The sequence below is a fragment of the Lepidochelys olivacea genome (genome assembly GCF_965140295.1).
Source record: "Lepidochelys olivacea isolate rLepOli2 genome assembly, chromosome: 10".
Lineage (NCBI taxonomy): Eukaryota > Metazoa > Chordata > Testudines > Cheloniidae > Lepidochelys > Lepidochelys olivacea.
Genome location: NC_140420.1, coordinates 49,306,307 through 49,323,512, shown reverse-complemented (window position 1 = coordinate 49,323,512; position 17,206 = coordinate 49,306,307).

Genomic DNA, 17,206 nt, shown 5'->3' with positions numbered 1-17,206 from the left:
AAGCATCATTTGAACAGTGCACTTCTACGACCCTGGAGAGCAGAGTCAAATTCCATCACCTCCCCTTAGGAATGAAGTCACTGAGGAAAGAGTTACAGCAGAAATAACAGTGAGACTTCTGGGGTTGTCTCAGGGCAGGTCTCCATGTCATGAGATGATATGATTGTCATGGCGACAGTAAAAATATGACCAGGTCCTAAGAAAGGTCACGGAAGAGCCCAGGCATGTTCAGTAAACATGCAAGCCAGTGCAGTGAGAGCTTTCTGGCTTGATCAAGCTCCTTCTAAAGGCAGTCGGGGAGGACAGCGCAAAAGAAAAGTACAAGCCATAGTTAACTTGCTGCCACCCCCACTGCGCTTAAATGGGATGGTGAGGTTTAGGCATGGTGTGATACTGATGCAGTGTCTCCCAGGAGATGCAATTCAGACTGCGACCAGGCAAAAAGGATCATTTGGCAACAGGGGCTCCCAGCCTGGCCATACATAACCACAACTAGAGCCAGTTGAGAATCTTACAGGGGAACTATTTTCTGTTAGAAAATGCTGATTCATTCAAATAAAAATGTTCTGCTGGAATGTGTCAATTTCAGTGAAGTTTAGTTTAACCCCACCCAGCCCTGCCTTCCTTCTGATTTATTGTTTCAAAATGACTCTTTGTTTCAAACTTTATTTTATTTTACATTATAACAGCATGATAGAAGGAGGGGACGAAAACAAACCCGAGCAGCTTGTGACGTGGCGCTCCATATGTTTTATGGAAAGATGTTTGTAAGTGTGAATATGGTGTAACTGGAATATGCTTCATGCAAAAGGTCTCTTGTAAGGTATCATTACGAAGCCTATAATCTACTGAGTGTGTTCATCTTATTTGTATGAATGTATCATTCTTGTATCTAAAACTAGAAATATGAAGTATAACTCTGAGGTCCTACTGTAATTATGCAAAGTGTGGGCCATTAATGGTAGCTTAGGATCTTGATGTCTCCCATTAACTAGAACAATTGGTTGTAAAGGGCTCTGTTTACCTGTAAGCCTTTCTGTGTTCATGTGAGTCAGGCCAGGAAGAATGGAGGCTGGAGTCTCACAGGACATATGAACATGTCACCTGATACTGGAATCCATCTTAAACCTGGTGCTTTTCCATTTAGAAGGAGGGATGGGGACCCAGAGAGACAAAAGATTCTGGCCTTGTGCCAAAGCCATAAAAACAGAACACAGGGTGCTGCAGTCATGAGAAAACCCCTAGTTACCACCTGAGCTGAAACTAACAAGAACTATACCAGGGAAAGGATTGGGTCCAGACTAAGAAGGAGTCTAGTCTGTGAAAGAAGCTTTTTGGAACATCTCTGAGATTTACCTGTATTCAGTTTCTTAATGTATTAGGCTTAGACTTGCATGTTTTGTTTTATTTTGCTTGGTAACTTACTTTGTTCTGTCAGCTCATTCCAGGGGGAGGAGAGGCAATACCCAAGAAGACTGGGAAGCTGAAGGAGTGCTGGGGGAAAAACAGCTCCAGAAAGGGGGAGGAGGAAAGGCAATCACCTGGGGGAAGAAGATCCTAAGTTTGGGAAGAGTTGGTCACAGGCTGAGTCTTAGGACATTTTGGACTTGCCTTAGAGGTAAGAGGATTTATGGAAAAATGAGACTAAAGACTTTGGGTAGATGATGATAAATTAAATACTGATGCCCCCTTTAGAATCATAGAATATCAGGGTTGGAAGGGACCTCAGGAGGTCATCTAGTCCAACCCCCTGCTCAAAGCAGGACCAATCCCCAACTAAATCATCCCAGCCAGGGCTTTGTCAAGCCTGACCTTAAAAACTTCTAAGGAAGGAGATTCTACCACCTCCCTAGGTAACGCATTCCAGTGTTTCACCACCCTCCTAGCGAAAAAGTTTTTCCTAATATCCAACCTAAACCTCCCCCACTGCAACTTGAGACCATTGCTCCTTGTCCTGTCCTCTTCTACCACTGAGAATAGTCTAGAACCATCCGCTCTGGAACCACCTCTCAGGTAGTTGAAAGCAGCTATCAAATCCCCCCTCATTCTTCTCTTCTGCAGACTAAACAATCCCAGTTCCCTCAGCCTCTCCTCATAAGTCATGTGTTCCAGACCCCTAATAATTTTTGTTGCCCTTCGCTGGACTCTCTCCAATTTATCCACATCCTTCTTGTAGTGTGGGGCCCAAAATGATAAGCACTACAGCATTCTTTCTGGGTCCTTGCTCACCTCAGCCTTTCTGGGGCAGTCAGCTCATCCTGACCCATCAGGCAATGGCTTGGTGACATTTACAGCTGTGGGATTTGGGGCCAGTGGTGAGAATCCACTGGGTCACAAATACAGTGTAAAATAACATTTAAAAATAATATCAAATAGAAAAGCTCAAACAAAATGTTAGATGTTATCAAAGCAAAACACTTCAATTGCCCTAAAACAACTTTTAAAAATTCACTTTATGGGAAATCTTGAAATTTCAGCTTTTAGTTCTAATTCAGAACTATTTTTTTTTTTAAGTCACAATGTTCCATGGAATGGAAATTCTGCTTCCTGACCAGCTCTGACCACAACTAAACCCACATGTTATCAGACATCAGTGCTCTCATTTTATGGCTCTAGGCAAAGGGTTTACTATACAGGCAGAATCATGCAAGGATAGTCCCGGAGCTTGCTTAATTCAAGGAGGAGAGCCTATACCATGTGCAATTGGAGTAGCACGCTGAGACCGTCTCTTTTATTACATGCAGCATGGAAGTCTAGCATAGTGACTGAAGCTCATGCCAAGCTAGGACAAAAACTGTACAGTTGCCAAAAGTGCCAGCCCATTATTTGTATGTCATCAAGGAGATCTAGTGCCAGCAACATGGCAGAGTCGCAGCCACGTGCCCATATCTTGAAACGCTCCTACTTCATACAGTGTAGCTGTGCCAGTCCCAGGATATTAGACAAGGTGGGTGCAGTAGTATATTTTATTGCACCAAGTTCTGTTGGTGAGAGAGACACGCTATTGAGTCACACAGAGCTGCCCTGAAGAAGAGCTCCATGTGACTCAAAAGCTCGGTCTCTCCCCAACAGAAGTTTGTCCAATAAAAGATATTACCTCCCCCACCTTGTCACGCTACGGCTGTTATTTATTATTTGCTTCTAGTGGCACCCACAATGTGCTAGGTGCTGTACAAACACAACGACATGATCTCTGCTTGGAGGAACTTACCCCCTAAAATGGCAAAAGAAACAAGCAGAGAGTAGGGGGAAAGGGGACAACATACAAGTAAAGAGATCAGGCAGAAATTAGTGGTGCTGGGGGCATCAGAAGAAACTTAGGACTTAACCTTACCACGCCTATGAGGGATACACAGCATCCAAATCTACCCGAGGCAACTGCTTGACAAGTAGGCAGTACTATTACTAGGACATATTGCTAGCTGAATCTGAATCTCTGGCCTTCCACATCCAGCCCCCAGTAGGCCCATGACATGTACCACTCTCCAGCAGGAGACACTGTGGCCAGGGGATAGTGCACTTGACTGGGACTCAGTGATGTGGGTTCTATTTCTGCCACTGACTCCCCATGTGACCTTAGGCAAGTCACTTTACCATGTCTATTTAGTTTACAAATTCTTTAGAGCAGGAACTGTCTCTCTCTATGTGAATGTGCAGCATCTAACCCAACCAGTCTTGATTGGGACCTCTAGTTAGTTAGTTCTTATGCTGTTGCTTGGCCAGAGTAGAGGCCACTGAATTGAAAGCCTCCCATTGCTTTCAGTGAACTCTGGATCAGGACCTCAGGCACTGGGCAGAACCTGATGCTTAGATAAAAAGAACACCCCATCCCCAATGTGCAATGCTGAACTGGAGGGGGAAATACTTGCTACTGCCTTCTGCAGGTGATCAGCTAATGGTCTCAGATTGGGTTCCCCCAAGCTTAGCCTGTACAGCTACAAATATTATCATTAAATATCTGCCCCTTTGAAAAATCCAGTTGCTGTATGTGTGTGGATGACCTCCTGATGCCCTGCTTTCCACAGGCTGACTCCATGCTTCAGAAAGACATGCTTCCTTTTATCTTCTTAGTTTTCTAAGTGTGCTGGCCGATACTTTCACGTCTTGTTTATGTACAGAGCACAGTGTGCCCCCACCTTCCGCACTTTCTCCAGATAAGCGGGAGGAATGAGAGTGGAAGAGATGAAGGCAGGGAGAGAAATGGGAGTGTTCTGTCATCCTCAGTGGAGGCTCTCCCTCTGTTGTCCACGCAGAGTGTGGCTCTGTTGTTCTATGGCTTAATGACGCCAGAATTGCTGAACAATTAATCCATGCGCTCTCAGATGGCATCTGACACTACCAAAAAGAAAAGGAGTACTTGTGGCACCTTAGAGACTAACCAATTTATTTGAGCATGAGCTTTCGTGAGCTACAGCTCACTTCATCGGATGCATGCCGTGGAAACTGTAGCAGACTTTATATATACACAGAGAATATGAAAAAATACCTCCTCCCACCCCACTGTCCAGCTGGTAATAGCTTATCTAAAGTGATCACCAGGTGGGCCATTTCCATCACAAATCCAGGTTTTCTCACCCTCCACCCCGCCCCCCCACAGATTCACTCTCCTGCTGGTGATAGCCCATCCAAAGTGACAACTCTTTACACAATGTGCATGATAATAAAGTTGGGCCATTTCCTGCACAAATCCAGGTTCTCTCACCCCCCTCCCAAAAACCAGACACACAAACTCACTATCCTGCTGGTAATAGCTCACCTTCAGCCCCCAACTAAAACCCCTCCAACGCATTATTAAGGATCTACAACCTATCCTAAATGATGACCCAACACTCTCACAAATCTTGGGAGACAGGCCAGTCCTTGCCTACAGACAGCCCCGCAACCTGAAGCAAATACTCACCAACAACCACATACCACACAACAGAACCACTAACCCAGGAACTTATCCTTGCAACAAAGCCCGTTGCCAATTGTGCCCACATATCTATTCAGGGGACACCATCACAGGGCCTAATAACATCAGCCACACTATCAGAGGCTCGTATACCTGCACATCCACCAATGTGATATATGCCATCATGTGCCAGCAATGCCCCTCTGCCATGTACATTGGTCAAACTGGACAGTCTCTACGTAAAAGAATAAATGGACACAAATCAGATGTCAAGAATTATAACATTCATAAACCAGTCGGAGAACACTTCAATCTCTCTGGTCACGCAATCACAGACATGAAGGTCGCTATCTTAAAACAAAAAAACTTCAAATCCAGACTCCAGCGAGAAACTGCTGAATTGGAATTCATTTGCAAATTGGATACTATTAATTTAGGCTTAAATAGAGACTGGGAGTGGCTAAGTCATTATGCAAGGTAGCCTATTTCCTCTTGTTTTTTCCTCCCCACCCCCCCCAGATGTTCTGGTTAACTTGGATTTAAACTTGGAGAGTGGTCAGTTTTGAAGGGGTTTTACCAGCAGGAGAGTGAGTTTGTGTGTGTATGGGGGTGGGGGGGGATGTGAGAAAACCTGGATTTGTGCTGGAAATGGCCCACCTTAATTATGCACATTATAGGGAGAATGGTCACTTTGGATGAGCTATTACCAGCAGGATAGTGAGTTTGTGTGTCTGGTTTTTGGGAGGGGGGTGAGGGGGTGAGAGAACCTGGATTTGTGCAGGAAATGGCCCAACTTTATTATCATGCACATTGTGTAAAGAGTTGTCACTTTGGATGGGCTATCACCAGCAGGAGAGTGAATCTGTGGGGGGGGGGGGGGTGGAGGGTGAGAAAACCTGGATTTGTGCTGGAAATGGCCCACCTGGTGATCACTTTAGATAAGCTATTACCAGCTGGACAGTGGGGTGGGAGGAGGTATTTTTTCATATTCTCTGTGTATATATAAAGTCTGCTACAGTTTCCACGGCATGCATTCCGATGAAGTGAGCTGTAGCTCACGAAAGCTCATGCTCAAATAAATTGGTTAGTCTCTAAGGTGCCACAAGTACTCCTTTTCTTTTTGCGAATACAGACTAACACGGCTGTTACTCTGAAACCTGACACTACCAAGGCATTCCAACTCCAGAACTTTAGAGTCTCACACAGGGCATGCTGTGAATGCTTGGTGGGTTCAGACTCAACCTCAAAGTCTCCATTGAGAATCTCTGCAGCTCCCATGAAAGCAAATTCACTCAACTCCCTCCACCTCAGTTCCCATGTAGAGCCCTATGAGCTCTAAATGCCTGTACCTGCTCGGCTGACACTTTCATGGTTTGCTCTCTCTCTTTAGCCACCTGAGGGCAGGCAGGAATGCCATAACTACCAACCACCCGGGAAGGAAAACTTTAGAATAATTAAAAAGCAATTAGTATTTGCACTGCTAGCTATGCCATGACATTGCTGTTTCCAGTCACATCCTCTGCCTCCCGGTCTCCCCACCACTTACCTCGCTTTGTAGGTTTTCTTTATCAGTTGCTTTTCATTTTTATTCAAGCTGGCTGTGAAAGCTGCACTTGGAGCTCAGATTAAATTGCATCTGAAATCTGCTTTGCTGGGGGGATTATGGAGTTTGCTGTGATGTGTTAGCTATCAGGTGGGGAGAGCAAGCCACGGCTTTTAGCAGACTGAGATCAGAGGGAAGCCTTTACTTTACAGGACTACAAATGCAGGTGTTGGCCCGAGTGGCTAGTCAAAGTCTGGGGCCCTGTGTGTGTGTTCCTCCAATTTCTACTTCCAACTGGTAGTCGGGTGTTTCTCTGGTGTGGTTTTGTTTACTTACCAAGAGCATACAAAGTCCTGTGTCTCTGAATGCAGAAGGACTCAAAGAGCAGGAAACAGTTTCTTTTGCTCATAGCACCAACAGCAGTCTTTTCAGCCTGATGCCCTGACCCAAAAATCTCTCCCCAGGTTTCTTCCAGGGTCAGCAACCATGCTTTCAGCTGCTCCTTCTCTCTCTCTCTCTGTCTTTCTTGTCTCTACCCAGTTTCTTTTTTGTTCTACCCCTGCACCCAGTGATGAGCTGCCAGAAGCTGAAGAATTGGTTCCTTCAGTCGCTCTGGGTCTTCGGCGGCACTGAAGGACCTGCCGCCGAAGTGCCGCCAAAAGCCCGGAGCAAGAGAAGGACCAGCCACCGAAGTGCCGCTGAAGGCCCAGAGTGCCACCGGGTGAGTAAAAATTCTCAGGGGAGTTTCCCCAGCCAAGAGCTCAGGCGGGACGGACAGGATGGACATGTGGCCTGCGGGCCGGAGTTTGCCCACCCCTTTAACAACCGGTTCTAAACCAGCTTCAAAATTTAACAACCGGTTCGCGCAAACCGGTGCGAACTGGCTCCAGCTCACCACTGCCTGCACCCCTACCCAAAACAATACTCAGCAAAAGCTGAGCTCACACATTCCTTTTGTTTTAAGTGGGGCTTCTGCTTACAGTTATGTTAATTGAAGAGTGAGTTCGTGCCTATCCATCTCAATCCCATAACAAGATTTCACCCAGCTCATAACACAGGTATGGAGTCAAATGTTCCTTTAATTGGAATTGCACTGGTGTAACCAACACCCCTTGTATTATACAGCAGCTTAGACCTGAAACAGGAGACAAAGTTCTCATTTATGCAGCAGAGCTACACTGGATTCTGTTGCAAACTGGGAATTTTGCAATAGCCTATTCTTAAGTAGCCTTCATTTATATAATCACTTTCATCACCCCACGGTGCTTTACAAACTATACATGTCAAGGGATCACCTCAGCTGCCACTGAAATGCTGCCATCTCTGAAATGAGTGGGAGGGGCTGGCTCACTGGTCAAAGTGTGCATAGGAAAAATTTATAACAAAATAAGGAATTTCCAAGATCGGAGCATTTTTGAGCTTGGCAACTATGACGCATGACCAGAAAGGGTTAAGTTATCCTGCAGGAGAAATGACTCAAATTCAACCCTTAAAGACATAAAGATAATGTTTGTGTTTTTGTGTGTTTACATATATATTGGTAGAGGTCAACAATGTAATCAAACAGTCCCTGTCTATGCTGTATTCTGTTAATTCAGAGATCAAAAGGACATCTTAACATTTAAATGAACTGTAAACATAGGATATTGCTGTATTCATCTCTCTTTGAAATGTATAGCAAATCATCTGAAAATGGTGGAAAAACAGGCAATTGCCTTATGTTAATCTGTGTAGATAATTACCTGTGATGCTTAGGAAATGGGTCCACTTCTAAGTCCCCATGAATGCCTATTGTTCGCCTAAGGACTCTGAGCTGTCACAAGAGGGCCTGAAACTGTGTCAGAGATCCTTGGATCCTGATCCTGTCATCTCAGATCTACTTGAGGCTTCGTGCAGGGGAAGTCTAAGCCATAAGGACTGAGATCCCAGCCATGACAGGACCACCCTGAATATAAACATTGGACTATAACCTATGAACAATTTCTGAAAGAACTCTTTGCAACCACAAAGCTCACCATCTCTGCTATGAATCTGATCTCAAGAATTGTACTCATGTCTTTATGTATACTGATCTTTTAACCAATACTCTCTCTTTTCCTTTTTAATAAATTTTAGTTAATAAGAATTGGCGGTAAGCGTGTATTTGGGTAAGATCTGAAATAGTCTTTGACCTGGGAGGTAATGTGTCTGATCCTTAGGGAGTGGTAGAACTTTTTTATATGATGAATAAGATTTTCAGTAATCCTCGTCATATTTGACTTGGGTGTCTGGGTGGAGGCCTAAGGCTGGGTTGCTTTAGGGGAACTGTGTTGTTGGATTCTGGGTAACCAGCGAGGTATTATAGAAGCTGTTTTGTGCTGGCTTGGTAAATCTAAGTATTGGAATGTCCACCGGCTTTGGGGATTGCCTGCCCCATTCTTTGCAGTTCATCCTAACTGAGTGACCTCAGTTGGCTCCCCTGGGACTCTGGTCACAGCAACATTTTCACACTGAAAACAGGACCATGCCAAATGAAATTATTTTATGCTCCAGAAAACCTGCCCAGTTTCACAATTGCACATGTTCTTGCAACTGAGTGGCTACTTTCTCAAATGTTCCAGTATCCAAAATTTCAAGTGAAAATGGGCAATAGAAAATTGCAAAAATTCCTTATGGCCCTATGCAGGAGAATGGAGGGAGAGGGCGGAAGGGTACCTCTCCCAGGCAACTCTTTTGAGGAGCCCCCTGGAATCTAAGACCCACACTACACCAGCCAGGGCAGGGCTAAGGACACTCACACTGTAAACTGCCTTGAGCTCAATTTATCTACCTCAGGTGGGGCAATGGCTGAGCTGCCCTTGCTGGGATTTAAACTGGTAGCTCTGGGGAGTCTAAAGGCCTGAGTCTACAAGTGTCTCAGTGAGCAGACCCCTGTGCCTGTGAGGAACTCTACTGCGGCCCAAAGTTCTGTCCTGCAGTTGTCTTTCCCTGACACAGCCTCCCTTGTCTCGGCAAAGCAATATTTGATGAGATGGTAGCCCAGCTCAGAGGAATTCATCACCCAGTGCTTTTGTCCTTTCCAGAGCAAGGAGGGTTGGGATTTTCTTTCTCAACTTGTTGGGAGTTAGCGCCACTGTGCTTTGAGCAGACTGAGCTCAGCAGTGGAGGGCCAGAGGCATACATACTCTCTGCCCAGAGGGAGACTGTGCCAGAGGGATCTAGCGAGCAGAGCAGGTACAGATGGGGCCAGGAGAGGGGAATGCATGTGGCAATGCAATTTCAGAGGAAGAGAGGCACATGGACAGTGCTAGACTGCCAGAGCATGAACAGGATCCTGGCTCCAAGGACATGCACTCTGCGACGGCTAGCACCAAATATCCCTAACAGCCAGTGACGGGACACTAGATGGGGAGGGCTCTGCATTACTACAGAGAATTCTTTCCCAGGTATATGGCTGCTGGGTCTTGCCCACATGGTCAGGGTCCAATGGATCACCATATTTGAGGTCGGGAAGGAATTTTCCCCCTAGTCAGATTAACAGAGTTTTTCACCTTTCCCTGCAGGGTGGGGCACGGGTCACTTGCAGCTTTAAACTAGGGTAAATAGTGGAGTCTCTGTAACCTGAAGTCTTTAAATGATGATTTGAGGATTTCAGTAACTCCGCCAGAGGTTAGGGGCTTATTACAGGAGCGGGTGGGTGAGGTTCTGTGGCCTGTGATGTGCAGGAGGTCAGACTATGTTAGCAAGCAGCCTTAAAACTGCAGAGTCTGAGCACAGGAAATAGGGGGTGGGTCAGATTGTCTCCTGAATACCCACAGAGGCTACATCCTCTGGCATCTGCTTCACCAGCCAGGGCACAGACTATCCAGAGTGCCAGTCTGAATTTGCCTCCCAGAGCTGGGAGCTCCTTTCTCTGTGTTCCTTCCCTCTTCTTCCTTCTAAGGTGCCCAGATCTTCCACCCCATCCCATCTAGCCCTTACCCAGCTTTCCCGGATCTGACAATAATCATCCCTTTATTTATTTCATTTCTAAAGCATCCCTCCCTGCCACTGCCACCAAGGCGCTCTGGCTCCTGGTCATGTGACAAAAGTGCAGTAAGGTACAATGATGCTAATAATAATGATACTAATTTAACGTGCTCTCCCCTTCTTTGTGACTACACTCAGTTCCTGGCTGTCCATCTCCCCTACTGCTCCTGGAGTCAGGGATTCCTGTTTTCCTTCCGCATCCGCATGCTTCTCTTTCCTCCCCCGCCCTCCTTTTGCTAAGCACTGCTGGAGAATCTCAGCAGGTCTGACAGCCTTTGCTGGAACAGCTGCCGTTTGCATGGCTGGAATCATCCCATCTCACACGCTCGGAGTTCCCCTTGTCACAGGTGCCCTGCCTTGCCCTCTGCGCCTCTGATTCCAGGAAGCCCAAGAGCACATGAGGTGTGGAGATCTAGCTTAGCGGGGATGGTGACTCACAACATGGCTTTTGTAAGGCACAAGCTAAGACAGCGGAGGCCTATTGTATTTGCCTGTGGAAGTAGGAGCGAGATATATTAATCAGTTTGGGTTTAGTGTCTGGTCTCCTGGAAATGGCACTTATTGAACTCGTTAGTTCACTCCCCGTTTGAATAGGGACCAGGACTTGGGATAGATTCCTGGGACATCCACAGAGAATCCACACTGAGGAGCAACCTAAGCAGCGCCTGAAAGTAACTCCTTTCAGGCAGCAGGCAGGATAGCAGGGCTCCCACTGCACACAGGGATCTGCTGATGAACTCTGAGACTAACTAACGATACCTGAGTTAATACTGGTAGGGGAGATGGCTCTGGTACTCTATTGTTCCACATGTGCTATCTGTCTATCCCATGCACGGAGCATGACCCTGCTTTGAGAGAAGAGCATTATTTCCCCTAGCCCATAACTTGCAGCCAGATGGAACTAAACAAGTGCTTATTCCCCATTACACATGTTCATTTGTGGGTCCCTCTCTCCCTTTCTCTGTTGTTGGGAAACTTTTTCTCAGGGTTGCATTCACTATTTAGTGTCTGCTGGGACTGTCTGGGATTTCTGGAAGCAAGGCTGAAGCATGGCTATTTCTAACTTGCCTTGCCTGAGAGTGAAGTCATGTTTGTCCTTGCTACTCTCAGCAAGAAGCTCACAGCATGGCTAACTGTGATTGGCACATCCAGCAGTGAGGTCATAGCATCTGCTGATTCTGGATGGTTGGCCTGCTATTGAGGTCATGGTGAGGAACGGGTGATCCCGCTCAGGTTAAATGAGAACCAAAGCTCAGCATGAACCTGAGCGGAACCCTTGCACGGTAGCTCTGCCCTTGCTGGTTCTGCCTGGGCTCAGAAGATGTGTCAAACCCACCATAGCAGTTGCTTCCTTGAAATTCCCAGCCCCAGTTTTAGAGGCATAGGAAGGTCAGGCAGGATTGACTAAGCAGCCCAGCTCTGAAGTAAACCTCCAAACAGTAAGGGATTTACCCACCATTGCATGTTCTAGTGAGTCGCTAGAGAAAGCAAATGGGACTCGGGAGTCATGGGTTCAAATTCCCAGCACTGACTCTCTGTGTCGTGCCAGGGAAGATTTGCAGAAGTGTCTGACTTCAGTGGGACTTGTGCTCCTAAATCCCCTTGAGGCTTTTGAAAATCTCAACTTTCACCTCTCTATGCCTTAGCGATATGGGGCTAATAAAGCTTAACCCCCCCGCCCCCTTTTCCTCGTGCCCTGAGCTGTGCAGAGGAAAGGTACGGGAGTGGTAAGTGCTCAGCACCCTTCAACTGTCATGAGAGCCGGTGGATGTTTTGAGGTCACTCATCCCCTTCTGGAAGCAAGCCCAATGTCAGTCAGTCCTGACCAGTCCCTCTGTCGGTGACCCAAAGTCATTGTAAACCTCATCCCCCATACTCACTATTTTTGTGGATTCACGGTTCCCTCTGGGGGTTCTTCACCCCTATAGACTCTATGTATCTCTAAGGGAATCAGTTCCTTCGTTATAAGAAACTGGAAAGCTGTAAAGGCAAATGTTTTGTGTAAGCACTCGTGTCAACAGTGTGTTTATTGCATGCTGGAAATTGTACAATCCCCTTTCCTCCTCGGCTTGTCTCCTGCTGGGTCTGGGGACAAGGGGTCAGGGATGCCATGAAAGAATAACAATCCTGGTACTTCATGTCCAGGTTGAAATTCCTAAAACAACAGACAGTGTGTTTAAAATTCCCTTACACTTCTAATCTCCACTGATGTGGGCTAGATAACAACATTTTTGCAGGGTTACTCAGCAACGCAACAATATTTGGGTCAAGTTGAGCTGTTTACATTCAGTATGGTTTATCCATCTCACTGGAAATTAGGCAACTTTCCTATTGAGGTTTTTTTTTTCATTTATTTTTGTCTCTGCACTTTGTTTAAAAAAAGAAATTCCGAGAGAATCATGGACACTATAATCATAATCATGATGAGTAGCTCCATGGGGACTCTTCACTGTGGTGGTTCATATGGCGGGGCAAACTGGTTTGCATGAATAAGAACTGACGTGCATTCCATCCCAGACTTTAACTGAATACATGGGCCTTTTGGTTTAGAACATAATGGCCCGTTCTCATGAGTCATTGGCAGGGTATGAAGCTGGGACCTTCAGCACGGTCCACTTAAGACAAAGGAGCACTCCCATTTCTGGAAGTAGTAGTAAGCTGTTATCTCCTAATGGACCACCCGCTAGATCAGGATTTGGTAGAGATTTTCCCAGCATGCTCATGGAAAAGAGAAAATGTAGCTATTTAAAAAATATCAGTTTTCATTTTCACTTCCTGGTTCCAAGTGGAAGTGCAAATAACAAAATGTCATTAATAAGGCTGTTTTTGTTGGCATTTTGGGCCAGATCAAGTGTCATGAGAGAGAAAGTTCTTGACAGATTTTCAGCCCAGTTTTACAGACATAGGTTTTGCAGATAACTTGGATGGGCATCTAAGCTCTTGGGGTTTATCACCCAAACTGAACCTCAGAACTTTTTGATGTTTTCCCATTACTAACCTGAACATGATGACAATAACTAGGAATTAAAGGAGTGAAAATGAAAACAGATTTTAGGCTGAATAGCAAAGGAAGCTATTAGAGGGTAGAACAGTCTCTTGTAGGGGTAGTGCTAGAAGTCCTGTCACAATAGGAAATGGTCCTGCATTGGCTCCCAGGAGGTGGGAGGTGGTGTCTAGATGACCTACTTGGTAACTTCCATCTCTAACATCTACACTCCTGTGAATGGTGTTGATGGACATTCCACTGATGACCAAGGTCACGGGTCATGTACTGAGCATTGGGCACTGCTGAAGACCCCCTTTGAGACCAGGATTCATGTTTCTGATATCTGGGCACTGTCATGGGAGACTGAAAATGTGCCATGGGCACAATGAATGAAAACGAGGTCAGTAGTGGGGGTCTGTGTCTATGTGGGTGTTAACAGATTTGTGTGCACTGGGAAATGTGAGGCGGTGTCTCTCCTCTCCCTCATAATATGCCCCATGGAGGCGAGAGCAAACCGCCAAGGGTAGTATGTCAGCAAATCACTGTAGTTCCATTAATTTAATTAGCACGTCACCGATTTACATCAGTCGAGGATGAGGCCCTGAGTGTTTGGTAAACTTGTAAATAATTGAAGCCATGCGAGACAGAGGATGGTGTAAGGAAAGAAGGGGATAAAGCAGAGACTCTGAAATGTTTTGGGTTCTTATAGGAAGGATGTTATGTGGAAACACGTCGGCACGGAGGTTGTAAGGGAGCTATGGTAAGAGGGTGGACAGGGCAAAGGAGCCACTGAGCAGCTCAAGGTTATGAGAGTGTGTTCATGAGGGGGGATGGGCAGAACTAGAGATGAATAGCTAATGAAATAGCTGAAAATGGTTGGCATGGTACCCAGTCCATGTCAGAATGGGAGACAGCCAATCAGAGTTGGCTGTGCTAGCCTCTTCTGGCCTCTTGGGAATTTTTGATAAATTTATTTGTACATACTCTAAGTGAGAAGTAGCCATGCTCTGCACTCTCAGTCAGCTGCACAGTCTGGCATCCCTAGCAGTTTTCATTCAGGGAAGACCCAAACAGGGCCAGGTCTAGGTTTTTTGCTGCCCCAAGTCCGAGAGCACAACTGCCCAAGCCAAAAAAAAAAAAAAAGGATGGCCAGAGTGCGGCCCCTGGAATTGTGCTTGCTTTGCTGGTGCCTAGAACCGGTCTTCTTTTTCAACCATTGTTGACAGTTAACGATTCAGTGTGTGTGTGTGCTGGAGGGACTTTGCACAGCACCTGTGTGAACTATGTTTAGCTCTTCACTGCTCTGACTTTCTGCTCAGGACTAGAACAACAGCTGGGACTGAAGCTCACGATTAAGCTGCATTGGTAGAAGTATATGAAAGACCTGGGTGAGAATTGCAAGGACATCATGGTGGTTAGGACTGAGATGGATTGACAGATCTGTAGGAGGCCCAGGAATGGAATTATAGGGGGACTGGAGATCAGACTCAAGATGCATTCATTCATATTCGAAGTTACAGGAGTGGAATTGCAGGTCAGGACTGAGATGCACTGGTACAACCCTGGGAGACTCAGGGCTGAAATATGAGGAGTTGCTGCATGTCAGGACTGAGGTGCATTAGCAAAGCTGTGTGTGGGAAGCTTGCACAGCTGCTCTTTTCCATCCTGAAACCCAGAGGTCAGGCACAGCATTGCAACTGTTACAGGGGAATAAAAAAGAGATAAAGGAAAATACCAAGCATAAAACCAATCTATATCCAGCCTGGGGAATGTGGCAGGAACTTATAACTTGGGAAGCTGATGGCCTGGTTAACTTGGAGTTAGGTTGAAAGATCTGAACACTCATTTCAGGGGAATATCAAACATGGAAATTCTAAAATAAGGGTCTGCTTCAACTCAATGACGACAAAACCATTCCGACACAGACACTTACGGTCACCCAAATAATCTTACCTGTGCCCTACCCACCTCCAGCAACACCCCCTTGAAAATGGCTTCAAACACCACGAAACTCAAGAGCAAGATGAGGTGCAGACAGTGCACCGATATGTATTGTTAGACGCCTAACATTCAGAACATTCTAACCTCAGGTTGAATGTGCATTATCTTCTGGAAACGTGCGCATTTTCATCACAAGCTTGGATGACAGCTGGGGTTTCTAGGGCCATACAGAGCTCACAGAAATATTTGTTTCTAAAGCATCCATCAGGGAATCCACATCTGGGTGGGGAGATGGGAGTCAAAAATCAGGTCGTGCCCCTATCATTCCTTTTCCTCCTCCCTCTGTCTCTCTCCCCTCCTTTTGTTTGTTACAGCTGCTTGCTGTGTCTTGTCTTAAATTAGAGTGCAAGCTCTTGGAGAATGGGGCCACCTTTGTGCCATGCCTAACACGATGGGGCGCTAATCCTGCGTGAGGCTTTCTGGTGTTACCACAATAGACGTCTGAGGAAGTGAGCTGTAGCTCACGAAAGCTTATGCTCTAATAAATTGGTTAGTCTCTAAGGTGCCACAAGTACTCCTTTTCTTTTCACAATAGACGTGTAACCCCCAAGGAGATTACCTAGATTCCTTGGGCTGTGTCTGCTGGCAGCCCAGAGAGAGAGAGGCACACTGTCCCTGGTAGGGAGGGGGAGCCAAGGCAGACTCAGAATTTGCCTGGCAACCAATAGGGAGTGAGGAAAGGGGAGAAGCCATTTTTGAGTCAGTCTGGAGCCAGCCAGGGCAAGGGCAGGACTGGCTGTGTGCAGAGGTAGTAAGTCCCAGGCCTGCATGCAGGATTCCCCCTGAGAACTGGCCTCCAGGGACCTGAAAGCAAGATCCCTCAGCTGGGCTTTTCCTTCTCCACTGATGATTCCCAGTTTGTAGAGTTTTTTCTGGGACACTTCCCCAGCCAGGCTGAGTTAGCCCTCCAGCTCCCTAGGTGAGACCAGTCACCACATGGTCAGCTCTGCTCTGGCTGCTAGTTCAGGGCTGCTGCCTCCTGGGAGTGTATCTGGATGCTGGGCTAGGAGACTAGTTTGGATTTTAGTACAGTTGTGTAATCTGCACCTTGAGCCCTGCACCCCTTTGTGGTGAGGGGAAATCCTGGGACTGAAACAGCCTGACTCTTGCCTGAAGAGGATCCCTGCCAGCAGAGATCAGCCCCTCTGCAGTGCCTGAGGAGTCCAGAGTCATCTCTGAACCTGAGAATCATTCATGGAGTTTGTGAGTGCACCATCTTTTAGTTAGTTAGGAAATTTGTTTTGGAGACCTGCTACTCCCTGAACTGCGTCCTCAAGCCATGGAGTAAGGGTTTGGGGATTTGATAACCTGCTGCATATTAAACCTGTGGAGGGACTTACCACTTTCTTCTACTTGTGAGTCCTTTGGGCTGTACTGAACCCCGTCAGCCACACTGCTAAATCACCGCAGAGAAGATATCATGGTCACAGGCAATGTTCCCTCTAATTTTTGACAGGCCGTGTATGCACAAAAAATTCTTCTGTGCAAATTGTTGTGAGTCTGTGCAAATTTTTGTGCATGCGGTGTTTTACCGTGTGCATGGCGTTTAGGATCTGTGTGCGCACGCACACGCGCACAACTTAGAGGGAACAGTGGTCATAGGTCATCAAGTATGCATACCAATGATACACTAATCTTACATTTGCTACATCAGGTCACGTGACTGGGGAGACTCACAGGTATTACCAGCGTGGGCACCGGTGACCCTAAAAATAGTGTTTTACCCTGTTCTGTTATATTTGTCTCCTGTTTAATATAATTATTGTGTTAAATA